Source organism: Anomaloglossus baeobatrachus, chromosome 9 (genome assembly GCF_048569485.1).
Source record: "Anomaloglossus baeobatrachus isolate aAnoBae1 chromosome 9, aAnoBae1.hap1, whole genome shotgun sequence".
Classification (NCBI taxonomy): domain Eukaryota; kingdom Metazoa; phylum Chordata; class Amphibia; order Anura; family Aromobatidae; genus Anomaloglossus; species Anomaloglossus baeobatrachus.
In genome coordinates, this window is record NC_134361.1 from 163,425,650 (window position 1) to 163,453,106 (window position 27,457).

General features: G+C 49.1%; 12 non-coding genes and 4 pseudogenes across 12 annotated transcripts; all 16 read left to right on the top strand.

Moving 5' to 3' along the window:
• The first annotated feature begins 1,106 nt into the window (after positions 1 to 1,106).
• LOC142251936 (U2 spliceosomal RNA) lies at positions 1,107 to 1,297 on the top strand. Its single transcript, XR_012725337.1, has one exon. It is a non-coding gene; the product is annotated as a U2 spliceosomal RNA (small nuclear RNA).
• Positions 1,298 to 2,684: 1,387 nt separating this feature from the next.
• On the top strand, positions 2,685 to 2,826 carry LOC142253759 (U2 spliceosomal RNA; annotated as a pseudogene).
• Positions 2,827 to 3,523: 697 nt separating this feature from the next.
• LOC142253069 (U2 spliceosomal RNA) lies at positions 3,524 to 3,720 on the top strand. The gene has a single exon (XR_012726389.1). It is a non-coding gene; the product is annotated as a U2 spliceosomal RNA (small nuclear RNA).
• A 1,387-nt stretch (positions 3,721 to 5,107) lies between these two features.
• LOC142251949 (U2 spliceosomal RNA) lies at positions 5,108 to 5,298 on the top strand. Its single transcript, XR_012725348.1, has one exon. It is a non-coding gene; the product is annotated as a U2 spliceosomal RNA (small nuclear RNA).
• Positions 5,299 to 6,685: 1,387 nt separating this feature from the next.
• LOC142251960 (U2 spliceosomal RNA) lies at positions 6,686 to 6,876 on the top strand. Its single transcript, XR_012725359.1, has one exon. It is a non-coding gene; the product is annotated as a U2 spliceosomal RNA (small nuclear RNA).
• Positions 6,877 to 8,263: 1,387 nt separating this feature from the next.
• LOC142253778 (U2 spliceosomal RNA) lies at positions 8,264 to 8,405 on the top strand (annotated as a pseudogene).
• Positions 8,406 to 9,102: 697 nt separating this feature from the next.
• Positions 9,103 to 9,295, top strand: LOC142253275 (U2 spliceosomal RNA). The gene has a single exon (XR_012726582.1). It is a non-coding gene; the product is annotated as a U2 spliceosomal RNA (small nuclear RNA).
• Positions 9,296 to 11,480: 2,185 nt separating this feature from the next.
• LOC142253089 (U2 spliceosomal RNA) lies at positions 11,481 to 11,676 on the top strand. Its single transcript, XR_012726409.1, has one exon. It is a non-coding gene; the product is annotated as a U2 spliceosomal RNA (small nuclear RNA).
• Positions 11,677 to 13,063: 1,387 nt separating this feature from the next.
• On the top strand, positions 13,064 to 13,254 carry LOC142251972 (U2 spliceosomal RNA). Its single transcript, XR_012725370.1, has one exon. It is a non-coding gene; the product is annotated as a U2 spliceosomal RNA (small nuclear RNA).
• Positions 13,255 to 14,641: 1,387 nt separating this feature from the next.
• LOC142253600 (U2 spliceosomal RNA) lies at positions 14,642 to 14,731 on the top strand (annotated as a pseudogene).
• Positions 14,732 to 20,171: 5,440 nt separating this feature from the next.
• LOC142253001 (U2 spliceosomal RNA) lies at positions 20,172 to 20,373 on the top strand (annotated as a pseudogene).
• A 1,117-nt stretch (positions 20,374 to 21,490) lies between these two features.
• LOC142251983 (U2 spliceosomal RNA) lies at positions 21,491 to 21,681 on the top strand. The gene has a single exon (XR_012725381.1). It is a non-coding gene; the product is annotated as a U2 spliceosomal RNA (small nuclear RNA).
• A 1,117-nt stretch (positions 21,682 to 22,798) lies between these two features.
• LOC142251995 (U2 spliceosomal RNA) lies at positions 22,799 to 22,989 on the top strand. The gene has a single exon (XR_012725392.1). It is a non-coding gene; the product is annotated as a U2 spliceosomal RNA (small nuclear RNA).
• A 1,117-nt stretch (positions 22,990 to 24,106) lies between these two features.
• LOC142252006 (U2 spliceosomal RNA) lies at positions 24,107 to 24,297 on the top strand. Its single transcript, XR_012725403.1, has one exon. It is a non-coding gene; the product is annotated as a U2 spliceosomal RNA (small nuclear RNA).
• Positions 24,298 to 25,414: 1,117 nt separating this feature from the next.
• Positions 25,415 to 25,605, top strand: LOC142252017 (U2 spliceosomal RNA). The gene has a single exon (XR_012725414.1). It is a non-coding gene; the product is annotated as a U2 spliceosomal RNA (small nuclear RNA).
• Positions 25,606 to 26,722: 1,117 nt separating this feature from the next.
• LOC142252028 (U2 spliceosomal RNA) lies at positions 26,723 to 26,913 on the top strand. Its single transcript, XR_012725425.1, has one exon. It is a non-coding gene; the product is annotated as a U2 spliceosomal RNA (small nuclear RNA).
• The last annotated feature ends 544 nt before the right edge of the window (positions 26,914 to 27,457 follow it).

The following is a 27,457-nucleotide window of genomic DNA, read 5'->3' on the forward strand; positions in this document are numbered from 1 at the left end:
GACAAAGTGGATTCACCTGCTGCTGCAGTGACCACAGGTGTGATAAGATCTAGAATTGGCATCTGGTGCGATCTCTCCGCTTCCACTCCAAAGAAAGTTACCTGTTTATTCCTATCATGCATTGGTTTTTGGGGTTTTCTTTGAGTAATGATGATCTCTTTAGTAGTCTGTTGGCGCCCTCTCCTGGAGGAATAGTTTGCTTGCTCTTGGACATTCTAAAAGAGAGGTCATGATAGACATTGAGCTTCTGAGCTCAATTGGGGACAGTCATGGGTGATGAATGTTTGCAACCTACTGCGAAGCCTCATACCGCAATATAAGGAACGTCAAATACTAAGAAAGGGCGGCCTATGAAAGAATTACTACTTTCAATAAGTACACTTAAACGGCTAATTGGGAATAGAAAAACTGTAAAAAGCCCTCTGAGAAAGCCCCCCTCTAACCTTTGATAGTAAGCTTTTCTGTAGTCTGCCTGTTGATGTATTTTCCGTTTGAACTGTGCACAACATGAAGAGACGGAACACTGGCGGCTTGTCACAATGCCCCCCGATGACATCACAATAGCGCTGCTGCCTAGAAAACAAGCTGCGCAGAAGAAGTTGTTCTTTGGGTGGGAGGGTGGGCTAGTGGAAGGAGGGGGCAATCTCTTTTTTTCCCGGGTGGTAGGGGGATGACAGGAGAAGGGAAGCGGGTGGTGAGAAAGGTACAGAGGGCAGGGTTTGGGGGCTGGGAAGGAAAGGGAAAAGATTAGGGTTTGGGGATGATGAAAGGGCTTTCTACGGGTAAGGATGGCAAAGGGTGGCAGTGACGGAAAGTCAGGCAACCTGTCCTGTCCGTCTTTTTGTATCGTGAATTGGAAAGACTGCAAGGGGGAGGGGAGTTGCTTGCGCCCTAAAGGAGGAGTTATTCAGATTCATTGCAGTGGGCGGCGGCTGCAAAACGCACCATTCTTCTTGTTTTTGCTCTGCAAAGCAGCCTTTTCAAGGGTTGGCTTGGGTGACAAAATGTCTTGTGTAGGCGTGGGTTTGTCTCCCTCTCGCTCTCTCTCCCTAAGATGTGTCCGGCATAGGCCAGGGTGCCACTCGAGGCCCAAACCAATTCTGGTTATCGCTTCTCGGCCTTTTGGCTAAGATCAAGTGTAGTATCTGTTCTTATCAGTTTAATATCTGATACGTCCCCTATCTGGGGACCATATATTAAATGGATTTTTAGAACAGGGAGATGGAAAAAGAGCTTGCTCTGTCCACTCCACGCATTGACCTGGTATTGCAGTACCTCCAGGAACGGTGCACCCCTTCTTAACCCAGTTTCCAAAAGCAGAACTCAATTCACCTGATTCATATTAGCCCGATTTAATGAATTGGAAGAAAGCATACGTCTTCATATGCACCTCAATTTGGCCCATTCACTTTTCACACTTCCTCCTTTTGTTTTTTATCTTTCACACTTTTGACTTTCTTTATTCATCCAAATAGCAAACTCATCACCACTCAACCTGACCAACTCGGCTATGTCCCCGTGCTGCAGTTCTCTGTCTTATCTAGATCATTTGCAATTGAATGGAATAGATCCCTTTTGGACAAAGTGGATTCACCTGCTGCTGCAGTGACCACAGGTGTGATAAGATCTAGAATTGGCATCTGGTGCGATCTCTCCGCTTCCACTCCAAAGAAAGTTACCTGTTTATTCCTATCATGCATTGGTTTTTGGGGTTTTCTTTGAGTAATGATGATCTCTTTAGTAGTCTGTTGGCGCCCTCTCCTGGAGGAATAGTTTGCTTGCTCTTGGACATTCTAAAAGAGAGGTCATGATAGACATTGAGCTTCTGAGCTCAATTGGGGACAGTCATGGGTGATGAATGTTTGCAACCTACTGCGAAGCCTCATACCGCAATATAAGGAACGTCAAATACTAAGAAAGGGCGGCCTATGAAAGAATTACTACTTTCAATAAGTACACTTAAACGGCTAATTGGGAATAGAAAAACTGTAAAAAGCCCTCTGAGAAAGCCCCCCTCTAACCTTTGATAGTAAGCTTTTCTGTAGTCTGCCTGTTGATGTATTTTCCGTTTGAACTGTGCACAACATGAAGAGACGGAACACTGGCGGCTTGTCACAATGCCCCCCGATGACATCACAATAGCGCTGCTGCCTAGAAAACAAGCTGCGCAGAAGAAGTTGTTCTTTGGGTGGGAGGGTGGGCTAGTGGAAGGAGGGGGCAATCTCTTTTTTTCCCGGGTGGTAGGGGGATGACAGGAGAAGGGAAGCGGGTGGTGAGAAAGGTACAGAGGGCAGGGTTTGGGGGCTGGGAAGGAAAGGGAAAAGATTAGGGTTTGGGGATGATGAAAGGGCTTTCTACGGGTAAGGATGGCAAAGGGTGGCAGTGACGGAAAGTCAGGCAACCTGTCCTGTCCGTCTTTTTGTATCGTGAATTGGAAAGACTGCAAGGGGGAGGGGAGTTGCTTGCGCCCTAAAGGAGGAGTTATTCAGATTCATTGCAGTGGGCGGCGGCTGCAAAACGCACCATTCTTCTTGTTTTTGCTCTGCAAAGCAGCCTTTTCAAGGGTTGGCTTGGGTGACAAAATGTCTTGTGTAGGCGTGGGTTTGTCTCCCTCTCGCTCTCTCTCCCTAAGATGTGTCCGGCATAGGCCAGGGTGCCACTCGAGGCCCAAACCAATTCTGGTTATCGCTTCTCGGCCTTTTGGCTAAGATCAAGTGTAGTATCGTTCGAAAAGGTGGTTTAAGGCTCCGGCCACCTTAGTACAATGATGCAATGCACGCTGGAAGGTTGCGCTTGTTAGTACTTTGGGAGGATAGTATATCCATCTAGAGGAAACCATGGCCCTACCAGGATCGAGGCTATTAGACTGAGTAAGTGTGGGGGTTATGGTGCAATGTGCCCCAGGAATGGACACCCTGGAGGGAGTCTGAACTTGCTAGGTTGGGACCCTGGTAAGCCTCAGACTCTGTCGCACGCCGCGCCTTGCCTATTCATACTTTCCAAGCATATTGCCCTATCCCGGCCTTCTGGCTAAGAAGGGAAATTTTTATAATCCCGGTCGGAGGTCCGGTCAGCTTTGGGCTGAGAAACCAACACCCGGTTGGAGGTCCGGGTCAGCTTTGGCTGAGAAACCAACACCCGGTTGGAGGTCCGGTTAGCCTTGGGCTGAGAAACCAACACCCGGTTGGAGGTCCGGTCAGCCTTGGGCTGAGAAACCAACACCCGGTTGGAGGTCCGGTCAGCCTTGGGCTGAGAAACCAACACCGGTTGACGGTCCGGGCAGTCTCGGCTGCGAAACCAACGACTAGTAGCTCCCTACTCCACTTGGGTAAGATGCCTCGGTGGACGCTGGGAGCAACAACAAGGCTCAACCAGGCTTCGGCTTGGGGGAGCACCGAAGATCCCTGACCCTCTCTGTGGCCTTCTGGCTCGGAGGGACGGGGTTGATTTTTGGGGATCCTCTTCTCACGGAGGGGTCCACACGAATCCTAGCCTTTGCACTGTTTTTGGTGTGACTTCGGTCATGCATTTTTGCGGTGCTTTGGAAAGCTTCATTAAATCAAAAAATCTGTTCTTATCAGTTTAATATCTGATACGTCCCCTATCTGGGGACCATATATTAAATGGATTTTTAGAACAGGGAGATGGAAAAAGAGCTTGCTCTGTCCACTCCACGCATTGACCTGGTATTGCAGTACCTCCAGGAACGGTGCACCCCTTCTTAACCCAGTTTCCAAAAGCAGAACTCAATTCACCTGATTCATATTAGCCCGATTTAATGAATTGGAAGAAAGCATACGTCTTCATATGCACCTCAATTTGGCCCATTCACTTTTCACACTTCCTCCTTTTGTTTTTTATCTTTCACACTTTTGACTTTCTTTATTCATCCAAATAGCAAACTCATCACCACTCAACCTGACCAACTCGGCTATGTCCCCGTGCTGCAGTTCTCTGTCTTATCTAGATCATTTGCAATTGAATGGAATAGATCCCTTTTGGACAAAGTGGATTCACCTGCTGCTGCAGTGACCACAGGTGTGATAAGATCTAGAATTGGCATCTGGTGCGATCTCTCCGCTTCCACTCCAAAGAAAGTTACCTGTTTATTCCTATCATGCATTGGTTTTTGGGGTTTTCTTTGAGTAATGATGATCTCTTTAGTAGTCTGTTGGCGCCCTCTCCTGGAGGAATAGTTTGCTTGCTCTTGGACATTCTAAAAGAGAGGTCATGATAGACATTGAGCTTCTGAGCTCAATTGGGGACAGTCATGGGTGATGAATGTTTGCAACCTACTGCGAAGCCTCATACCGCAATATAAGGAACGTCAAATACTAAGAAAGGGCGGCCTATGAAAGAATTACTACTTTCAATAAGTACACTTAAACGGCTAATTGGGAATAGAAAAACTGTAAAAAGCCCTCTGAGAAAGCCCCCCTCTAACCTTTGATAGTAAGCTTTTCTGTAGTCTGCCTGTTGATGTATTTTCCGTTTGAACTGTGCACAACATGAAGAGACGGAACACTGGCGGCTTGTCACAATGCCCCCCGATGACATCACAATAGCGCTGCTGCCTAGAAAACAAGCTGCGCAGAAGAAGTTGTTCTTTGGGTGGGAGGGTGGGCTAGTGGAAGGAGGGGGCAATCTCTTTTTTTCCCGGGTGGTAGGGGGATGACAGGAGAAGGGAAGCGGGTGGTGAGAAAGGTACAGAGGGCAGGGTTTGGGGGCTGGGAAGGAAAGGGAAAAGATTAGGGTTTGGGGATGATGAAAGGGCTTTCTACGGGTAAGGATGGCAAAGGGTGGCAGTGACGGAAAGTCAGGCAACCTGTCCTGTCCGTCTTTTTGTATCGTGAATTGGAAAGACTGCAAGGGGGAGGGGAGTTGTTTGCGCCCTAAAGGAGGAGTTATTCAGATTCATTGCAGTGGGCGGCGGCTGCAAAACGCACCATTCTTCTTGTTTTTGCTCTGCAAAGCAGCCTTTTCAAGGGTTGGCTTGGGTGACAAAATGTCTTGTGTAGGCGTGGGTTTGTCTCCCTCTCGCTCTCTCTCCCTAAGATGTGTCCGGCATAGGCCAGGGTGCCACTCGAGGCCCAAACCAATTCTGGTTATCGCTTCTCGGCCTTTTGGCTAAGATCAAGTGTAGTATCTGTTCTTATCAGTTTAATATCTGATACGTCCCCTATCTGGGGACCATATATTAAATGGATTTTTAGAACAGGGAGATGGAAAAAGAGCTTGCTCTGTCCACTCCACGCATTGACCTGGTATTGCAGTACCTCCAGGAACGGTGCACCCCTTCTTAACCCAGTTTCCAAAAGCAGAACTCAATTCACCTGATTCATATTAGCCCGATTTAATGAATTGGAAGAAAGCATACGTCTTCATATGCACCTCAATTTGGCCCATTCACTTTTCACACTTCCTCCTTTTGTTTTTTATCTTTCACACTTTTGACTTTCTTTATTCATCCAAATAGCAAACTCATCACCACTCAACCTGACCAACTCGGCTATGTCCCCGTGCTGCAGTTCTCTGTCTTATCTAGATCATTTGCAATTGAATGGAATAGATCCCTTTTGGACAAAGTGGATTCACCTGCTGCTGCAGTGACCACAGGTGTGATAAGATCTAGAATTGGCATCTGGTGCGATCTCTCCGCTTCCACTCCAAAGAAAGTTACCTGTTTATTCCTATCATGCATTGGTTTTTGGGGTTTTCTTTGAGTAATGATGATCTCTTTAGTAGTCTGTTGGCGCCCTCTCCTGGAGGAATAGTTTGCTTGCTCTTGGACATTCTAAAAGAGAGGTCATGATAGACATTGAGCTTCTGAGCTCAATTGGGGACAGTCATGGGTGATGAATGTTTGCAACCTACTGCGAAGCCTCATACCGCAATATAAGGAACGTCAAATACTAAGAAAGGGCGGCCTATGAAAGAATTACTACTTTCAATAAGTACACTTAAACGGCTAATTGGGAATAGAAAAACTGTAAAAAGCCCTCTGAGAAAGCCCCCCTCTAACCTTTGATAGTAAGCTTTTCTGTAGTCTGCCTGTTGATGTATTTTCCGTTTGAACTGTGCACAACATGAAGAGACGGAACACTGGCGGCTTGTCACAATGCCCCCCGATGACATCACAATAGCGCTGCTGCCTAGAAAACAAGCTGCGCAGAAGAAGTTGTTCTTTGGGTGGGAGGGTGGGCTAGTGGAAGGAGGGGGCAATCTCTTTTTTTCCCGGGTGGTAGGGGGATGACAGGAGAAGGGAAGCGGGTGGTGAGAAAGGTACAGAGGGCAGGGTTTGGGGGCTGGGAAGGAAAGGGAAAAGATTAGGGTTTGGGGATGATGAAAGGGCTTTCTACGGGTAAGGATGGCAAAGGGTGGCAGTGACGGAAAGTCAGGCAACCTGTCCTGTCCGTCTTTTTGTATCGTGAATTGGAAAGACTGCAAGGGGGAGGGGAGTTGCTTGCGCCCTAAAGGAGGAGTTATTCAGATTCATTGCAGTGGGCGGCGGCTGCAAAACGCACCATTCTTCTTGTTTTTGCTCTGCAAAGCAGCCTTTTCAAGGGTTGGCTTGGGTGACAAAATGTCTTGTGTAGGCGTGGGTTTGTCTCCCTCTCGCTCTCTCTCCCTAAGATGTGTCCGGCATAGGCCAGGGTGCCACTCGAGGCCCAAACCAATTCTGGTTATCGCTTCTCGGCCTTTTGGCTAAGATCAAGTGTAGTATCTGTTCTTATCAGTTTAATATCTGATACGTCCCCTATCTGGGGACCATATATTAAATGGATTTTTAGAACAGGGAGATGGAAAAAGAGCTTGCTCTGTCCACTCCACGCATTGACCTGGTATTGCAGTACCTCCAGGAACGGTGCACCCCTTCTTAACCCAGTTTCCAAAAGCAGAACTCAATTCACCTGATTCATATTAGCCCGATTTAATGAATTGGAAGAAAGCATACGTCTTCATATGCACCTCAATTTGGCCCATTCACTTTTCACACTTCCTCCTTTTGTTTTTTATCTTTCACACTTTTGACTTTCTTTATTCATCCAAATAGCAAACTCATCACCACTCAACCTGACCAACTCGGCTATGTCCCCGTGCTGCAGTTCTCTGTCTTATCTAGATCATTTGCAATTGAATGGAATAGATCCCTTTTGGACAAAGTGGATTCACCTGCTGCTGCAGTGACCACAGGTGTGATAAGATCTAGAATTGGCATCTGGTGCGATCTCTCCGCTTCCACTCCAAAGAAAGTTACCTGTTTATTCCTATCATGCATTGGTTTTTGGGGTTTTCTTTGAGTAATGATGATCTCTTTAGTAGTCTGTTGGCGCCCTCTCCTGGAGGAATAGTTTGCTTGCTCTTGGACATTCTAAAAGAGAGGTCATGATAGACATTGAGCTTCTGAGCTCAATTGGGGACAGTCATGGGTGATGAATGTTTGCAACCTACTGCGAAGCCTCATACCGCAATATAAGGAACGTCAAATACTAAGAAAGGGCGGCCTATGAAAGAATTACTACTTTCAATAAGTACACTTAAACGGCTAATTGGGAATAGAAAAACTGTAAAAAGCCCTCTGAGAAAGCCCCCCTCTAACCTTTGATAGTAAGCTTTTCTGTAGTCTGCCTGTTGATGTATTTTCCGTTTGAACTGTGCACAACATGAAGAGACGGAACACTGGCGGCTTGTCACAATGCCCCCCGATGACATCACAATAGCGCTGCTGCCTAGAAAACAAGCTGCGCAGAAGAAGTTGTTCTTTGGGTGGGAGGGTGGGCTAGTGGAAGGAGGGGGCAATCTCTTTTTTTCCCGGGTGGTAGGGGGATGACAGGAGAAGGGAAGCGGGTGGTGAGAAAGGTACAGAGGGCAGGGTTTGGGGGCTGGGAAGGAAAGGGAAAAGATTAGGGTTTGGGGATGATGAAAGGGCTTTCTACGGGTAAGGATGGCAAAGGGTGGCAGTGACGGAAAGTCAGGCAACCTGTCCTGTCCGTCTTTTTGTATCGTGAATTGGAAAGACTGCAAGGGGGAGGGGAGTTGCTTGCGCCCTAAAGGAGGAGTTATTCAGATTCATTGCAGTGGGCGGCGGCTGCAAAACGCACCATTCTTCTTGTTTTTGCTCTGCAAAGCAGCCTTTTCAAGGGTTGGCTTGGGTGACAAAATGTCTTGTGTAGGCGTGGGTTTGTCTCCCTCTCGCTCTCTCTCCCTAAGATGTGTCCGGCATAGGCCAGGGTGCCACTCGAGGCCCAAACCAATTCTGGTTATCGCTTCTCGGCCTTTTGGCTAAGATCAAGTGTAGTATTGTTCGAAAAGGTGGTTTAAGGCTCCGGCCACCTTAGTACAATGATGCAATGCACACTGGAAGGTTGCGCTTGTTAGTACTTTGGGAGGATAGTATATCCATCTAGAGGAAACCATGGCCCTACCAGGATCGAGGCTATTAGACTGAGTAAGTGTGGGGGTTATGGTGCAATGTGCCCCAGGAATGGACACCCTGGAGGGAGTCTGAACTTGCTAGGTTGGGACCCTGGTAAGCCTCAGACTCTGTCGCACGCCGCGCCTTGCCTATTCATACTTTCCAAGCATATTGCCCTATCCCGGCCTTCTGGCTAAGAAGGGAAATTTTTATAATCCCGGTCGGAGGTCCGGTCAGCTTTGGGCTGAGAAACCAACACCCGGTTGGAGGTCCGGGTCAGCTTTGGCTGAGAAACCAACACCCGGTTGGAGGTCCGGTTAGCCTTGGGCTGAGAAACCAACACCCGGTTGGAGATCCGGTCAGCCTTGGGCTGAGAAACCAACACCCGGTTGGAGGTCCGGTCAGCCTTGGGCTGAGAAACCAACACCGGTTGACGGTCCGGGCAGTCTCGGCTGCGAAACCAACGACTAGTAGCTCCCTACTCCACTTGGGTAAGATGCCTCGGTGGACGCTGGGAGCAACAACAAGGCTCAACCAGGCTTCGGCTTGGGGGAGCACTGAAGTTCCCTGACCCTCGCTGTGGCCTTCTGGTTCGGAGGGACGGGGTTGATTTTTGGGGATCCTCTTCTCACGGAGGGGTCCACACGAATCCTAGCCGTTGCACTGTTTTTGGTGTGACTTCGGTCATGCATTTTTGCGGTGCTTTGGAAAGCTTCATTAAATCAATCTGTTCTTATCAGTTTAATATCTGATACGTCCCCTATCTGGGGACCATATATTAAATGGATTTTTAGAACAGGGAGATGGAAAAAGAGCTTGCTCTGTCCACTCCACGCATTGACCTGGTATTGCAGTACCTCCAGGAACGGTGCACCCCTTCTTAACCCAGTTTCCAAAAGCAGAACTCAATTCACCTGATTCATATTAGCCCGATTTAATGAATTGGAAGAAAGCATACGTCTTCATATGCACCTCAATTTGGCCCATTCACTTTTCACACTTCCTCCTTTTGTTTTTTATCTTTCACACTTTTGACTTTCTTTATTCATCCAAATAGCAAACTCATCACCACTCAACCTGACCAACTCGGCTATGTCCCCGTGCTGCAGTTCTCTGTCTTATCTAGATCATTTGCAATTGAATGGAATAGATCCCTTTTGGACAAAGTGGATTCACCTGCTGCTGCAGTGACCACAGGTGTGATAAGATCTAGAATTGGCATCTGGTGCGATCTCTCCGCTTCCACTCCAAAGAAAGTTACCTGTTTATTCCTATCATGCATTGGTTTTTGGGGTTTTCTTTGAGTAATGATGATCTCTTTAGTAGTCTGTTGGCGCCCTCTCCTGGAGGAATAGTTTGCTTGCTCTTGGACATTCTAAAAGAGAGGTCATGATAGACATTGAGCTTCTGAGCTCAATTGGGGACAGTCATGGGTGATGAATGTTTGCAACCTACTGCGAAGCCTCATACCGCAATATAAGGAACGTCAAATACTAAGAAAGGGCGGCCTATGAAAGAATTACTACTTTCAATAAGTACACTTAAACGGCTAATTGGGAATAGAAAAACTGTAAAAAGCCCTCTGAGAAAGCCCCCCTCTAACCTTTGATAGTAAGCTTTTCTGTAGTCTGCCTGTTGATGTATTTTCCGTTTGAACTGTGCACAACATGAAGAGACGGAACACTGGCGGCTTGTCACAATGCCCCCCGATGACATCACAATAGCGCTGCTGCCTAGAAAACAAGCTGCGCAGAAGAAGTTGTTCTTTGGGTGGGAGGGTGGGCTAGTGGAAGGAGGGGGCAATCTCTTTTTTTCCCGGGTGGTAGGGGGATGACAGGAGAAGGGAAGCGGGTGGTGAGAAAGGTACAGAGAGCAGGGTTTGGGGGCTGGGAAGGAAAGGGAAAAGATTAGGGTTTGGGGATGATGAAAGGGCTTTCTACGGGTAAGGATGGCAAAGGGTGGCAGTGACGGAAAGTCAGGCAACCTGTCCTGTCCGTCTTTTTGTATCGTGAATTGGAAAGACTGCAAGGGGGAGGGGAGTTGCTTGCGCCCTAAAGGAGGAGTTATTCAGATTCATTGCAGTGGGCGGCGGCTGCAAAACGCACCATTCTTCTTGTTTTTGCTCTGCAAAGCAGCCTTTTCAAGGGTTGGCTTGGGTGACAAAATGTCTTGTGTAGGCGTGGGTTTGTCTCCCTCTCGCTCTCTCTCCCTAAGATGTGTCCGGCATAGGCCAGGGTGCCACTCGAGGCCCAAACCAATTCTGGTTATCGCTTCTCGGCCTTTTGGCTAAGATCAAGTGTAGTGTTGTTCGAAGAGGTGGTTTAAGCTCCAGGCCACCTTAGTACAATGATACAATGCACACTGGAAGGTTGCGCTTGCTAGTACTCTGGGTGGATAGTATATTCATCTAGAGGAAAACATGGCCCTACCAGGATCGAGGCTATTAGACTGAGTAAGGGTGGGGGGCTATGGTACAACGTGCCCCAGGACTGACGACCCTGGAGTGAGTCTGAGCTTGCTGGCTTGGGACCCCGGCAAGCCTTGGGCTCTGTAGCACACCGTACCTTGCCTTTTCATACTTTTTGAGCATATTACCCTATCCCGGCCTTCTGGCTAGGAAGGGAAATTTTTATAATCCCGGTCGGAGGTCTGGTCAGCTTTGGGCTGAGAAACTAACACCCGGTTGGAGGTCTGGGTCAGCTTCGGCTGAGAAACCAACACCCGGTTGGAGGTCTGGGTCAGCTTCGGCTGAGAAACCAACACCCGGTTGGAGGTCCGGTTAGCCTTGGGCTGAGAAACCAACACCGGTTGACGGTCCGGGCAGTTTCGGCTGCGAAACCAACAACTAGTAGCTCTCTACTCCACTTGGGTAAGATGCCTGGGTGGACGCTGGGAGCAACGACAAGGCTCAACCAGGCTTCGGCTTGGGAGAGCACCGAAGATCCCTGACCCTTGCTGTGGCCTTCTGGCTCGGAGGGACGGGGTTGATTTTTGGGGACCCTCTCCTCACGGTGGGGTCCACACGAATCCTAGCCTTTGCACTGTTTTTGGTGTGACTTCGGTCATGCATTTTTTGTGGTGCTTTGGAAAGCTTCATTAAATCAAAATCTGTTCTTATCAGTTTAATATCTGATACGTCCCCTATCTGGGGACCATATATTAAATGGATTTTTAGAACAGGGAGATGGAAAAAGAGCTTGCTCTGTCCACTCCACGCATTGACCTGGTATTGCAGTACCTCCAGGAACGGTGCACCCCTTCTTAACCCAGTTTCCAAAAGCAGAACTCAATTCACCTGATTCATATTAGCCCGATTTAATGAATTGGAAGAAAGCATACGTCTTCATATGCACCTCAATTTGGCCCATTCACTTTTCACACTTCCTCCTTTTGTTTTTTATCTTTCACACTTTTGACTTTCTTTATTCATCCAAATAGCAAACTCATCACCACTCAACCTGACCAACTCGGCTATGTCCCCGTGCTGCAGTTCTCTGTCTTATCTAGATCATTTGCAATTGAATGGAATAGATCCCTTTTGGACAAAGTGGATTCACCTGCTGCTGCAGTGACCACAGGTGTGATAAGATCTAGAATTGGCATCTGGTGCGATCTCTCCGCTTCCACTCCAAAGAAAGTTACCTGTTTATTCCTATCATGCATTGGTTTTTGGGGTTTTCTTTGAGTAATGATGATCTCTTTAGTAGTCTGTTGGCGCCCTCTCCTGGAGGAATAGTTTGCTTGCTCTTGGACATTCTAAAAGAGAGGTCATGATAGACATTGAGCTTCTGAGCTCAATTGGGGACAGTCATGGGTGATGAATGTTTGCAACCTACTGCGAAGCCTCATACCGCAATATAAGGAACGTCAAATACTAAGAAAGGGCGGCCTATGAAAGAATTACTACTTTCAATAAGTACACTTAAACGGCTAATTGGGAATAGAAAAACTGTAAAAAGCCCTCTGAGAAAGCCCCCCTCTAACCTTTGATAGTAAGCTTTTCTGTAGTCTGCCTGTTGATGTATTTTCCGTTTGAACTGTGCACAACATGAAGAGACGGAACACTGGCGGCTTGTCACAATGCCCCCCGATGACATCACAATAGCGCTGCTGCCTAGAAAACAAGCTGCGCAGAAGAAGTTGTTCTTTGGGTGGGAGGGTGGGCTAGTGGAAGGAGGGGGCAATCTCTTTTTTTCCCGGGTGGTAGGGGGATGACAGGAGAAGGGAAGCGGGTGGTGAGAAAGGTACAGAGGGCAGGGTTTGGGGGCTGGGAAGGAAAGGGAAAAGATTAGGGTTTGGGGATGATGAAAGGGCTTTCTACGGGTAAGGATGGCAAAGGGTGGCAGTGACGGAAAGTCAGGCAACCTGTCCTGTCCGTCTTTTTGTATCGTGAATTGGAAAGACTGCAAGGGGGAGGGGAGTTGCTTGCGCCCTAAAGGAGGAGTTATTCAGATTCATTGCAGTGGGCGGCGGCTGCAAAACGCACCATTCTTCTTGTTTTTGCTCTGCAAAGCAGCCTTTTCAAGGGTTGGCTTGGGTGACAAAATGTCTTGTGTAGGCGTGGGTTTGTCTCCCTCTCGCTCTCTCTCCCTAAGATGTGTCCGGCATAGGCCAGGGTGCCACTCGAGGCCCAAACCAATTCTGGTTATCGCTTCTCGGCCTTTTGGCTAAGATCAAGTGTAGTATCTGTTCTTATCAGTTTAATATCTGATACGTCCCCTATCTGGGGACCATATATTAAATGGATTTTTAGAACAGGGAGATGGAAAAAGAGCTTGCTCTGTCCACTCCACGCATTGACCTGGTATTGCAGTACCTCCAGGAACGGTGCACCCCTTCTTAACCCAGTTTCCAAAAGCAGAACTCAATTCACCTGATTCATATTAGCCCGATTTAATGAATTGGAAGAAAGCATACGTCTTCATATGCACCTCAATTTGGCCCATTCACTTTTCACACTTCCTCCTTTTGTTTTTTATCTTTCACACTTTTGACTTTCTTTATTCATCCAAATAGCAAACTCATCACCACTCAACCTGACCAACTCGGCTATGTCCCCGTGCTGCAGTTCTCTGTCTTATCTAGATCATTTGCAATTGAATGGAATAGATCCCTTTTGGACAAAGTGGATTCACCTGCTGCTGCAGTGACCACAGGTGTGATAAGATCTAGAATTGGCATCTGGTGCGATCTCTCCGCTTCCACTCCAAAGAAAGTTACCTGTTTATTCCTATCATGCATTGGTTTTTGGGGTTTTCTTTGAGTAATGATGATCTCTTTAGTAGTCTGTTGGCGCCCTCTCCTGGAGGAATAGTTTGCTTGCTCTTGGACATTCTAAAAGAGAGGTCATGATAGACATTGAGCTTCTGAGCTCAATTGGGGACAGTCATGGGTGATGAATGTTTGCAACCTACTGCGAAGCCTCATACCGCAATATAAGGAACGTCAAATACTAAGAAAGGGCGGCCTATGAAAGAATTACTACTTTCAATAAGTACACTTAAACGGCTAATTGGGAATAGAAAAACTGTAAAAAGCCCTCTGAGAAAGCCCCCCTCTAACCTTTGATAGTAAGCTTTTCTGTAGTCTGCCTGTTGATGTATTTTCCGTTTGAACTGTGCACAACATGAAGAGACGGAACACTGGCGGCTTGTCACAATGCCCCCCGATGACATCACAATAGCGCTGCTGCCTAGAAAACAAGCTGCGCAGAAGAAGTTGTTCTTTGGGTGGGAGGGTGGGCTAGTGGAAGGAGGGGGCAATCTCTTTTTTTCCCGGGTGGTAGGGGGATGACAGGAGAAGGGAAGCGGGTGGTGAGAAAGGTACAGAGGGCAGGGTTTGGGGGCTGGGAAGGAAAGGGAAAAGATTAGGGTTTGGGGATGATGAAAGGGCTTTCTACGGGTAAGGATGGCAAAGGGTGGCAGTGACGGAAAGTCAGGCAACCTGTCCTGTCCGTCTTTTTGTATCGTGAATTGGAAAGACTGCAAGGGGGAGGGGAGTTGCTTGCGCCCTAAAGGAGGAGTTATTCAGATTCATTGCAGTGGGCGGCGGCTGCAAAACGCACCATTCTTCTTGTTTTGGCTCTGCAAAGCAGCCTTTTCAAGGGTTGGCTTGGGTGACAAAATGTCTTGTGTAGGCGTGGGTTTGTCTCCCTCTCGCTCTCTCTCCCTAAGATGTGTCCGGCATAGGCCAGGGTGCCACTCGAGGCCCAAACCAATTCTGGTTATCGCTTCTCGGCCTTTTGGCTAAGATCAAGTGTAGTATCTGTTCTTATCAGAACAAACTGAGCTAGCTACACTTGACGAGATACGATCAGGGAGACGAGCTCCGAAGCCCAGCCGAGACCGGAAGAGGGAGATCGGACGGAAGAAGAGCTTGGCAGAAAGAAGCAAGAAGACGAAGGCTCGGAGAAGACTTGGGGAGACCAGAGGAACTTCGAGGAGGAACACAGCGGGAGAAGACACCCGGAGAAGAATCCAAGATCCAGCTCCGGGAACTCAAGCAGGAACCAGCCATGGCAAGCAAGCCAGAGAAGGCAGCCAAGAAGGCTCAGGACCCAGGGACCTCCAGGAAGGCTCATCCAGAGGCTTCTTCGGCCCAAGAGGCCCCTACCTCCGACGCCAGCCAGCCGGAGGGAGCCCGGACGCCGCCTGAAAAGGCTCCAACCCTGGAGCCTTGGATGCGGCAGACGGTCGCCCTGAAGCTAAAGGCGGTGGATGGTAGGTTGCCGGACATGTCCAGCGACGTGTTCTGCAAGAAGATGATTCTGGATCAGGGCTTCTCCAGGGCGGAAACCCTGAGTGTCCAGACCTTCATGACTGGCATTTTTCTGGTAACCTTTGCCACGGTGAATGCCTGCAGGAGATACTGGGAGGCGATGAACGCAGCGATGCCGGACTCCCCTTTTCATTCTTTTTTAGGATCCTGTCCTATACAGAGGGATGAGAAGAGGATCACGGTCTCCATGCGGAACCCGCACACCCCAGGAAGAGACATCTCCACGTTCCTGGGACGTCTCTGCACAGTGGTGAGGGAGCCATCCCACATCCTTAACGGCAACGGATTCTGGACGGGTAAGTGGTCAGTAACCGTTCGACTCTACAGGGAACCAGCATCCGAGGATGGTCTCCAGCACCTGCCCCCGACATTCTCTCTGGGAAACTCCTTTGGTCTCATCTACTGCCCGGACATGCCACACAACTGCAGGAAATGTGGCGGGAAAGGGCATTCGATGAAGACCTGCAAGGAGGACGCCTGCAGGGTTTGCCGGGTGACGGGACACAGCTCCAAGGACTGCCCAAAGAAGAAGACTTGCAACCTATGTGGACAGGCGGACCACCTTTACAAGGACTGCCCACAGCGGGAGAAATCCTGGGCAAGGGTTGCCGCGGTGACCCAGTATCGGGTAGTCACAGCTTCGTCGACCAAGGCAGCTACGACCAAGGCCACAGAGGCCAAGGACAAGGCGGCCAAGAACCCGGCGACCGTGGCTCCAGCCGATGCCCCAGCAGCCACGGAGTCCAGGAAAAAGGGTAAGAAAACTGTTGCCCCCTCCCTGGTCCCCCCCCCTGTCACCCCTGTCCAAACCCCTCCCCCCCCGGCCAACCCTACTGAGGATTCCACTACCTCCACCTCATTTCCCTACTCCTCAGTTGGTCTCCTCACCCCCCCCCCAAAGCCCACTCTCCCTCCCCAGACCATGAGAGCAGAGGACCTCAGCACTCTTGCACTTTTCACCGAGGAGGATTTTCCAGCTCTTGTCTCCTCAGGTACAGGCCAAAGGAAAAGGAAGGTGGAAGATAGTCCTGTCGCAGAACCTTCCAAGCTGTTCATTGTGGATCCCAATCCACCCCAGGAAGAGGAGGATGGCCTCCTCCCAGAACCGGACGTGTTGGAGCAGATGGTGGAGTCCCTTGTGGCCGAAGAAGAAATGGAGGAGTCGGAAGCCACTGAGGCACCATCCCTGCTCGATCAGCTAGAAGAAGAGGGTCTGCTGGAGATACCCTTACCAGCAGGTGCCAAAGAGGAAGAACCGCCCGACCGGAGTGGTAACTAAGGCACACCGCCTGCGCTAACTTTCTCTTTCCTCCAATGACTGCTAACATTAACACCTTTTCCATTAATGTTAGGAGCATCAGAGACAAGTTCCGACGTCAGACAATTTTTGCGTTCCTTAACACTCAGTCTAGTGATGTATTTTTCCTGCAGGAATGCTCCCTTCCCTCCTCTAGGTCCTTCAACCATCTGGCCAGGGAGTGGACCCATGGCCCATCCTACTGGTCCGGCGGAGGCGACTGTAGGTCCGCGGGGGTCGCCGTGCTGATCAGGGGAAGCGCCTTCACATTGGACTCTGTTCAGGAAATCGTCTGCGGCAGGTTACTGCTCGTGGATGGCACCTGGGTGGGAGAACCTGTCAGGTTCATCAATGTGTACGCTTCTCCTGTGAAGAGCGATCGACTGGAGCTCCTCCAAGCCCTGCGCCCTCAGCTCGCTACCGCCAGGACGGTAGTGATGGCCGGGGATTTCAACTGCCCGATTGAGGAGGATGGACGCAGTTCTGGAACGGCTGCCAAGTTGGACGTCACATCCAAACTGCTCATTGAGATGGTGACCGAAGCCTCTCTTGTGGACGTTGTTGGCTCCATCGGACACGGATCCGTGAACTATTCATGGTGCCGATCCGATGGCTCGCTGCGTTCCAGGATTGACTTTGTGTTTACCTCTCGGGCGGTTGGGCGGAGTGGGCACTCGATGGTCCCCTGCTTCTTCTCTGACCACAGAGCCATTCACTTTCAAGGTGTGCTGGGCCATGGCTTCCCCATTGGCCCGGGCTCCTGGAAGCTGAACTGCTCTCTGCTGGAAAAGGGTGAGATTCTGGAGGAGCTTAGAGCTGCCTACTCCACGTGGCGGGCCTACAAGGCGGGCTTCCAGTCTGTTTCTGACTGGTGGGAATACGTTAAACTCGAGTTCCGTTTCTTCTTTCAGGCAAAGAGTCAACAACAGGCGGGTCTGAAGAGGAGGGACTTCAGGAGACTCCAGCGTGAGCTGCGTTCCCTGCAGGACCTTCTTCGATGCGGCTGGGACGTGAGAGAGGAGCTGGAGGAGACTAAGAGGAGCCTGAAAAGGCACTTCGAGGAGGAGTCCGAGCGAATTGTCTTCCGTTCCAAAGTGGAGAACCTGGAGAAGGGTGAGAAATGTAACTCGTTCTTTTTCAGGAAACTCCACGCCGGTCACACGCCCATGAATGAACTACGAGACGAGAGTGGCAGCATGCGACGCGGGAAAGAGAACGTGATGAAGGTCGTCAGCGACTTCTACAGCGAACTCTACGCCCGCAAGACTACTGACCCCGAGGCCGCCGATAAGTTCCTGTCAGGTATCACTAACCATCTTGACCCTGCAGACGCGGCGGCCATGGATGTTCCTCTGACGGTGGACGAGCTGCTCTCGGCCGCCAAATCCTTTAGTTCTGGCAGGACACCGGGCAGTGACGGCCTCCCAGCAGAGCTCTATGTAGCGCTGGGAGACCTAATCTGTCCGGACCTGTTAGGGCTGTATGAGGAGATGGTGGTGGAGGGCAGAATGCCTCCATCTCTGAGGGAAGGAATGGTCACGATCCTGTACAAGCGTAAAGGAGAGAGGTGCGACCTGAAGAATTGGCGTCCCATCACCCTTCTGAACGTCGACTACAAGATCCTGGCCAAGACGATGGCAACGAGATTGAAGACTGTTATCGGACGGATCATCCACCCGGATCAGACCTGCGGCATCCCCGGACGTCGCATCGCAGACAGCCTGGCTCTCATGCGGGACACGGTCGAGTACATCAAAGCCCGCCGGGTGCACGCAGCCCTGATCTCGTTGGATCAGGAAAAGGCCTTCGACCGTGTTTCCCATGAGTTCCTGGGCAAAGCTCTGCACAGGTTAGGTTTGGGTAACATGTTTTGCTTGTATGTCCAACTAATGTATTTTGATATTCACAGCTCGGTGTTGGTAAACGGCTGGAAGACTGACCCCTTCCCGGTCCTCTCAGGGGTCAGACAAGGCTGTCCTCTGTCACCTCTTCTTTTTGTTTGTGTTATAGAACTCTTTGCAGAGGCTATCCGGCGGAATGGAGAGATCAGAGGGATCACCGCACCAGGACCAGAACGCTTCGAGGTCAAGTGCTCGCTCTACATGGACGACGTGACCGTCTTCTGCGCGGACCGGCGCTCAGTCGACACCCTCGTCCAGACCTGTGAGACCTTCGGACGGGCTTCGGGAGCCAAAGTCAACTGCGGGAAGTCGGAAGCCATGCTCTTCGGGGACTGGCAGCCGGCCTCTTCCGCCCCCTTCCCTTTCAGCATCCAGCCGGATTTCATCAAGGTTCTTGGAGTCTGGTTCGGGAAGGAAGGAGCAGCCCTCAAGTCCTGGGAGGAACGCTTGACCAAGATCACCCAACGGATGGGTCTGTGGAGCCTCAGACGCCTCACCTGTGAGGGCAAAGCACTGGTCCTGCGTAACGAGGTACTGCCCGTGCTGCAGTACACGGCCCAGGCCTGGCCCCCCCTTGCCACCGTGTGCAGGGCCATTACCAGGACGGTGTTTCGTTTTGTCTGGGGATCCAAGATGGACAGAGTAAAGCGGAGCATCATGTACAAGGATCCTCGCAAGGGTGGGAAGGGCGTACCCGATATCCCCACCCTCCTGCGATCCTCCTTCGTATGTGACTGCGTTCGCCGAACTCTGCGAGTCAAGAGAGGTTCCGCGGGTGGGTCCATGTCTCGCTTCTTCCTGCTCCCCCTTTGGAGACGGTTAGGCTGGGACAAGTGGGACAGCTCCTTCCCCTACAACTGGACGGCGCCATGGTTCTACGGAGACGTGGTTCGGTTTGTGAGGGAACACCAACTGGAGGGACTCAAGCCTGATTTGTGGAAGCCAAAGACTATCCACAAACTCATCAGAGCCAAGGACGAAATGGAGAACATTCCAGGACTTCATCACGACACACTGGAGACTGTTTGGACAAACGTGTCATCGGCTGGATTGACCAACGGGCACAAGGACTTGTCATGGATGGCGATACAGGGCGGACTGCCCGTCCGGTCATTCATGCACGCCCGGAACCTGTGCAAAACCCGGTACTGCCCAAGGTGCCCCTTCGTGGAGGAAACATCGCTGCACGCCTTTTGGGACTGCCGTTTCGCACAGCGCCTGTTGGTTGCCCTGGAGGATGACCTGAGGAACTCCGTCCCCAGAGGGAGCCTATCGTACCATTCCGTACTTTATGGACTCTTCCCTGGGACTCACACCGTTGGAGCCATCCAGGAGGCTTGGCGCCTTATGAACTGCTTTAAGGACGCTATTTGGGTCGCCAGGAACCGGCTCATCTTGAAGAGGGAGAGGATGTCTATCCAGGATTGCCGCAGGCTGATCCACAGCCTGCTCAGAGACTATTCCATCATGGACAGTCCGGACGACAGCGCCGAGGAGGAGGTTTAGACCTCTTCCATGCCCCCTCCCTCCTTTTCCCGTTATGTGCGTCTTTCAATAAAGCTTCGGGCCTGTGATTTCCCCACCCTATCCCCCTTTTCCCCTACCCCCATCCCCCAATCGCCGGTTCGTCGTTATTTATTGTCTAACTTTTTCTTTCAGCTTGAGTGTTATGGATAAGCATAGGAGCGTGATGTATAGTTTAGTGCGTCGTACTCTATGGCTATGTAAGAAGGATTGTATATTTCTGTGTGTACGGGGCTGCGGCACTGTACACGGTTTGTTACCTTTTTGTGAGTAGTGCATGATAATAAAGATGCTGTTAAATCAAATCTGTTCTTATCAGTTTAATATCTGATACGTCCCCTATCTGGGGACCATATATTAAATGGATTTTTAGAACAGGGAGATGGAAAAAGAGCTTGCTCTGTCCACTCCACGCATTGACCTGGTATTGCAGTACCTCCAGGAACGGTGCACCCCTTCTTAACCCAGTTTCCAAAAGCAGAACTCGATTCACCTGATTCATATTAGCCCGATTAGCGAATTGAAATGAATTTTTATCTAACACACTTTTTACTTGCTTTATTCATCCAAATAGCAAACTCATCACCACTCAACTTCACCAACTCTGCTATGTCCCGTGCAGTATCTTGTTGTCAGTCTAATCTAGATCATGTGTAATTGAATGGAATAGATCCCTTTTGGACAAAGTGGAGTCAGATGCTGCAGTGACCACAGGTGTGAGAGGATCTACAATTGGCATCTGGTGTTATCTCTCTGCTTCCACTCCAAATAAAGTTACCTGTTGTTACCTGAACGTCAAATACTAAGAATGGGCGGCCTATGAAAGAATTAGTACTTTCATTAAGTATACTAAACCGGCTAATTGGGAATAGACAAACTGTAAAAAGCCCTCTGAGAAAGCCCCTCTCTAACCTTTGTTAGTAAGCTTTTCTGTAGCCTGCCTGTTGATGTATTTTCGGTTTGAACAGTGCACAACATGAAGAGACGGAACACTGGCGGCTTGTCACAATGCCCCCCGATGACATCACAATAGCGCTGCTGCCTAGAAAACAAGCTGCGCAGAAGAAGTTGTTCTTTGGGTGGGAGGGTGGGCTAGTGGAAGGAGGGGGCAATCTCTTTTTTTCCCGGGTGGTAGGGGGATGACAGGAGAAGGGAAGCGGGTGGTGAGAAAGGTACAGAGGGCAGGGTTTGGGGGCTGGGAAGGAAAGGGAAAAGATTAGGGTTTGGGGATGATGAAAGGGCTTTCTACGGGTAAGGATGGCAAAGGGTGGCAGTGACGGAAAGTCAGGCAACCTGTCCTGTCCGTCTTTTTGTATCGTGAATTGGAAAGACTGCAAGGGGGAGGGGAGTTGCTTGCGCCCTAAAGGAGGAGTTATTCAGATTCATTGCAGTGGGCGGCGGCTGCAAAACGCACCATTCTTCTTGTTTTTGCTCTGCAAAGCAGCCTTTTCAAGGGTTGGCTTGGGTGACAAAATGTCTTGTGTAGGCGTGGGTTTGTCTCCCTCTCGCTCTCTCTCCCTAAGATGTGTCCGGCATAGGCCAGGGTGCCACTCGAGGCCCAAACCAATTCTGGTTATCGCTTCTCGGCCTTTTGGCTAAGATCAAGTGTAGTATCTGTTCTTATCAGTTTAATATCTGATACGTCCCCTATCTGGGGACCATATATTAAATGGATTTTTAGAACAGGGAGATGGAAAAAGAGCTTGCTCTGTCCACTCCACGCATTGACCTGGTATTGCAGTACCTCCAGGAACGGTGCACCCCTTCTTAACCCAGTTTCCAAAAGCAGAACTCGATTCACCTGATTCATATTAGCCCGATTAGCGAATTGAAATGAATTTTTATCTAACACACTTTTTACTTGCTTTATTCATCCAAATAGCAAACTCATCACCACTCAACTTCACCAACTCTGCTATGTCCCGTGCAGTATCTTGTTGTCAGTCTAATCTAGATCATGTGTAATTGAATGGAATAGATCCCTTTTGGACAAAGTGGAGTCAGATGCTGCAGTGACCACAGGTGTGAGAGGATCTACAATTGGCATCTGGTGTTATCTCTCTGCTTCCACTCCAAATAAAGTTACCTGTTGTTACCTGAACGTCAAATACTAAGAATGGGCGGCCTATGAAAGAATTAGTACTTTCATTAAGTATACTAAACCGGCTAATTGGGAATAGACAAACTGTAAAAAGCCCTCTGAGAAAGCCCCTCTCTAACCTTTGTTAGTAAGCTTTTCTGTAGCCTGCCTGTTGATGTATTTTCGGTTTGAACAGTGCACAACATGAAGAGACGGAACACTGGCGGCTTGTCACAATGCCCCCCGATGACATCACAATAGCGCTGCTGCCTAGAAAACAAGCTGCGCAGAAGAAGTTGTTCTTTGGGTGGGAGGGTGGGCTAGTGGAAGGAGGGGGCAATCTCTTTTTTTCCCGGGTGGTAGGGGGATGACAGGAGAAGGGAAGCGGGTGGTGAGAAAGGTACAGAGGGCAGGGTTTGGGGGCTGGGAAGGAAAGGGAAAAGATTAGGGTTTGGGGATGATGAAAGGGCTTTCTACGGGTAAGGATGGCAAAGGGTGGCAGTGACGGAAAGTCAGGCAACCTGTCCTGTCCGTCTTTTTGTATCGTGAATTGGAAAGACTGCAAGGGGGAGGGGAGTTGCTTGCGCCCTAAAGGAGGAGTTATTCAGATTCATTGCAGTGGGCGGCGGCTGCAAAACGCACCATTCTTCTTGTTTTTGCTCTGCAAAGCAGCCTTTTCAAGGGTTGGCTTGGGTGACAAAATGTCTTGTGTAGGCGTGGGTTTGTCTCCCTCTCGCTCTCTCTCCCTAAGATGTGTCCGGCATAGGCCAGGGTGCCACTCGAGGCCCAAACCAATTCTGGTTATCGCTTCTCGGCCTTTTGGCTAAGATCAAGTGTAGTATCTGTTCTTATCAGTTTAATATCTGATACGTCCCCTATCTGGGGACCATATATTAAATGGATTTTTAGAACAGGGAGATGGAAAAAGAGCTTGCTCTGTCCACTCCACGCATTGACCTGGTATTGCAGTACCTCCAGGAACGGTGCACCCCTTCTTAACCCAGTTTCCAAAAGCAGAACTCGATTCACCTGATTCATATTAGCCCGATTAGCGAATTGAAATGAATTTTTATCTAACACACTTTTTACTTGCTTTATTCATCCAAATAGCAAACTCATCACCACTCAACTTCACCAACTCTGCTATGTCCCGTGCAGTATCTTGTTGTCAGTCTAATCTAGATCATGTGTAATTGAATGGAATAGATCCCTTTTGGACAAAGTGGAGTCAGATGCTGCAGTGACCACAGGTGTGAGAGGATCTACAATTGGCATCTGGTGTTATCTCTCTGCTTCCACTCCAAATAAAGTTACCTGTTGTTACCTGAACGTCAAATACTAAGAATGGGCGGCCTATGAAAGAATTAGTACTTTCATTAAGTATACTAAACCGGCTAATTGGGAATAGACAAACTGTAAAAAGCCCTCTGAGAAAGCCCCTCTCTAACCTTTGTTAGTAAGCTTTTCTGTAGCCTGCCTGTTGATGTATTTTCGGTTTGAACAGTGCACAACATGAAGAGACGGAACACTGGCGGCTTGTCACAATGCCCCCCGATGACATCACAATAGCGCTGCTGCCTAGAAAACAAGCTGCGCAGAAGAAGTTGTTCTTTGGGTGGGAGGGTGGGCTAGTGGAAGGAGGGGGCAATCTCTTTTTTTCCCGGGTGGTAGGGGGATGACAGGAGAAGGGAAGCGGGTGGTGAGAAAGGTACAGAGGGCAGGGTTTGGGGGCTGGGAAGGAAAGGGAAAAGATTAGGGTTTGGGGATGATGAAAGGGCTTTCTACGGGTAAGGATGGCAAAGGGTGGCAGTGACGGAAAGTCAGGCAACCTGTCCTGTCCGTCTTTTTGTATCGTGAATTGGAAAGACTGCAAGGGGGAGGGGAGTTGCTTGCGCCCTAATGGAGGAGTTATTCAGATTCATTGCAGTGGGCGGCGGCTGCAAAACGCACCATTCTTCTTGTTTTTGCTCTGCAAAGCAGCCTTTTCAAGGGTTGGCTTGGGTGACAAAATGTCTTGTGTAGGCGTGGGTTTGTCTCCCTCTCGCTCTCTCTCCCTAAGATGTGTCCGGCATAGGCCAGGGTGCCACTCGAGGCCCAAACCAATTCTGGTTATCGCTTCTCGGCCTTTTGGCTAAGATCAAGTGTAGTATCTGTTCTTATCAGTTTAATATCTGATACGTCCCCTATCTGGGGACCATATATTAAATGGATTTTTAGAACAGGGAGATGGAAAAAGAGCTTGCTCTGTCCACTCCACGCATTGACCTGGTATTGCAGTACCTCCAGGAACGGTGCACCCCTTCTTAACCCAGTTTCCAAAAGCAGAACTCGATTCACCTGATTCATATTAGCCCGATTAGCGAATTGAAATGAATTTTTATCTAACACACTTTTTACTTGCTTTATTCATCCAAATAGCAAACTCATCACCACTCAACTTCACCAACTCTGCTATGTCCCGTGCAGTATCTTGTTGTCAGTCTAATCTAGATCATGTGTAATTGAATGGAATAGATCCCTTTTGGACAAAGTGGAGTCAGATGCTGCAGTGACCACAGGTGTGAGAGGATCTACAATTGGCATCTGGTGTTATCTCTCTGCTTCCACTCCAAATAAAGTTACCTGTTGTTACCTGAACGTCAAATACTAAGAATGGGCGGCCTATGAAAGAATTAGTACTTTCATTAAGTATACTAAACCGGCTAATTGGGAATAGACAAACTGTAAAAAGCCCTCTGAGAAAGCCCCTCTCTAACCTTTGTTAGTAAGCTTTTCTGTAGCCTGCCTGTTGATGTATTTTCGGTTTGAACAGTGCACAACATGAAGAGACGGAACACTGGCGGCTTGTCACAATGCCCCCCGATGACATCACAATAGCGCTGCTGCCTAGAAAACAAGCTGCGCAGAAGAAGTTGTTCTTTGGGTGGGAGGGTGGGCTAGTGGAAGGAGGGGGCAATCTCTTTTTTTCCCGGGTGGTAGGGGGATGACAGGAGAAGGGAAGCGGGTGGTGAGAAAGGTACAGAGGGCAGGGTTTGGGGGCTGGGAAGGAAAGGGAAAAGATTAGGGTTTGGGGATGATGAAAGGGCTTTCTACGGGTAAGGATGGCAAAGGGTGGCAGTGACGGAAAGTCAGGCAACCTGTCCTGTCCGTCTTTTTGTATCGTGAATTGGAAAGACTGCAAGGGGGAGGGGAGTTGCTTGCGCCCTAAAGGAGGAGTTATTCAGATTCATTGCAGTGGGCGGCGGCTGCAAAACGCACCATTCTTCTTGTTTTTGCTCTGCAAAGCAGCCTTTTCAAGGGTTGGCTTGGGTGACAAAATGTCTTGTGTAGGCGTGGGTTTGTCTCCCTCTCGCTCTCTCTCCCTAAGATGTGTCCGGCATAGGCCAGGGTGCCACTCGAGGCCCAAACCAATTCTGGTTATCGCTTCTCGGCCTTTTGGCTAAGATCAAGTGTAGTATCTGTTCTTATCAGTTTAATATCTGATACGTCCCCTATCTGGGGACCATATATTAAATGGATTTTTAGAACAGGGAGATGGAAAAAGAGCTTGCTCTGTCCACTCCACGCATTGACCTGGTATTGCAGTACCTCCAGGAACGGTGCACCCCTTCTTAACCCAGTTTCCAAAAGCAGAACTCGATTCACCTGATTCATATTAGCCCGATTAGCGAATTGAAATGAATTTTTATCTAACACACTTTTTACTTGCTTTATTCATCCAAATAGCAAACTCATCACCACTCAACTTCACCAACTCTGCTATGTCCCGTGCAGTATCTTGTTGTCAGTCTAATCTAGATCATGTGTAATTGAATGGAATAGATCCCTTTTGGACAAAGTGGAGTCAGATGCTGCAGTGACCACAGGTGTGAGAGGATCTACAATTGGCATCTGGTGTTATCTCTCTGCTTCCACTCCAAATAAAGTTACCTGTTGTTACCTGAACGTCAAATACTAAGAATGGGCGGCCTATGAAAGAATTAGTACTTTCATTAAGTATACTAAACCGGCTAATTGGGAATAGACAAACTGTAAAAAGCCCTCTGAGAAAGCCCCTCTCTAACCTTTGTTAGTAAGCTTTTCTGTAGCCTGCCTGTTGATGTATTTTCGGTTTGAACAGTGCACAACATGAAGAGACGGAACACTGGCGGCTTGTCACAATGCCCCCCGATGACATCACAATAGCGCTGCTGCCTAGAAAACAAGCTGCGCAGAAGAAGTTGTTCTTTGGGTGGGAGGGTGGGCTAGTGGAAGGAGGGGGCAATCTCTTTTTTTCCCGGGTGGTAGGGGGATGACAGGAGAAGGGAAGCGGGTGGTGAGAAAGGTACAGAGGGCAGGGTTTGGGGGCTGGGAAGGAAAGGGAAAAGATTAGGGTTTGGGGATGATGAAAGGGCTTTCTACGGGTAAGGATGGCAAAGGGTGGCAGTGACGGAAAGTCAGGCAACCTGTCCTGTCCGTCTTTTTGTATCGTGAATTGGAAAGACTGCAAGGGGGAGGGGAGTTGCTTGCGCCCTAAAGGAGGAGTTATTCAGATTCATTGCAGTGGGCGGCGGCTGCAAAACGCACCATTCTTCTTGTTTTTGCTCTGCAAAGCAGCCTTTTCAAGGGTTGGCTTGGGTGACAAAATGTCTTGTGTAGGCGTGGGTTTGTCTCCCTCTCGCTCTCTCTCCCTAAGATGTGTCCGGCATAGGCCAGGGTGCCACTCGAGGCCCAAACCAATTCTGGTTATCGCTTCTCGGCCTTTTGGCTAAGATCAAGTGTAGTATCTGTTCTTATCAGTTTAATATCTGATACGTCCCCTATCTGGGGACCATATATTAAATGGATTTTTAGAACAGGGAGATGGAAAAAGAGCTTGCTCTGTCCACTCCACGCATTGACCTGGTATTGCAGTACCTCCAGGAACGGTGCACCCCTTCTTAACCCAGTTTCCAAAAGCAGAACTCGATTCACCTGATTCATATTAGCCCGATTAGCGAATTGAAATGAATTTTTATCTAACACACTTTTTACTTGCTTTATTCATCCAAATAGCAAACTCATCACCACTCAACTTCACCAACTCTACTATGTCCCGTGCAGTATCTTGTTGTCAGTCTAATCTAGATCATGTGTAATTGAATGGAATAGATCCCTTTTGGACAAAGTGGAGTCAGATGCTGCAGTGACCACAGGTGTGAGAGGATCTACAATTGGCATCTGGTGTTATCTCTCTGCTTCCACTCCAAATAAAGTTACCTGTTGTTACCTGAACGTCAAATACTAAGAATGGGCGGCCTATGAAAGAATTAGTACTTTCATTAAGTATACTAAACCGGCTAATTGGGAATAGACAAACTGTAAAAAGCCCTCTGAGAAAGCCCCTCTCTAACCTTTGTTAGTAAGCTTTTCTGTAGCCTGCCTGTTGATGTATTTTCGGTTTGAACAGTGCACAACATGAAGAGACGGAACACTGGCGGCTT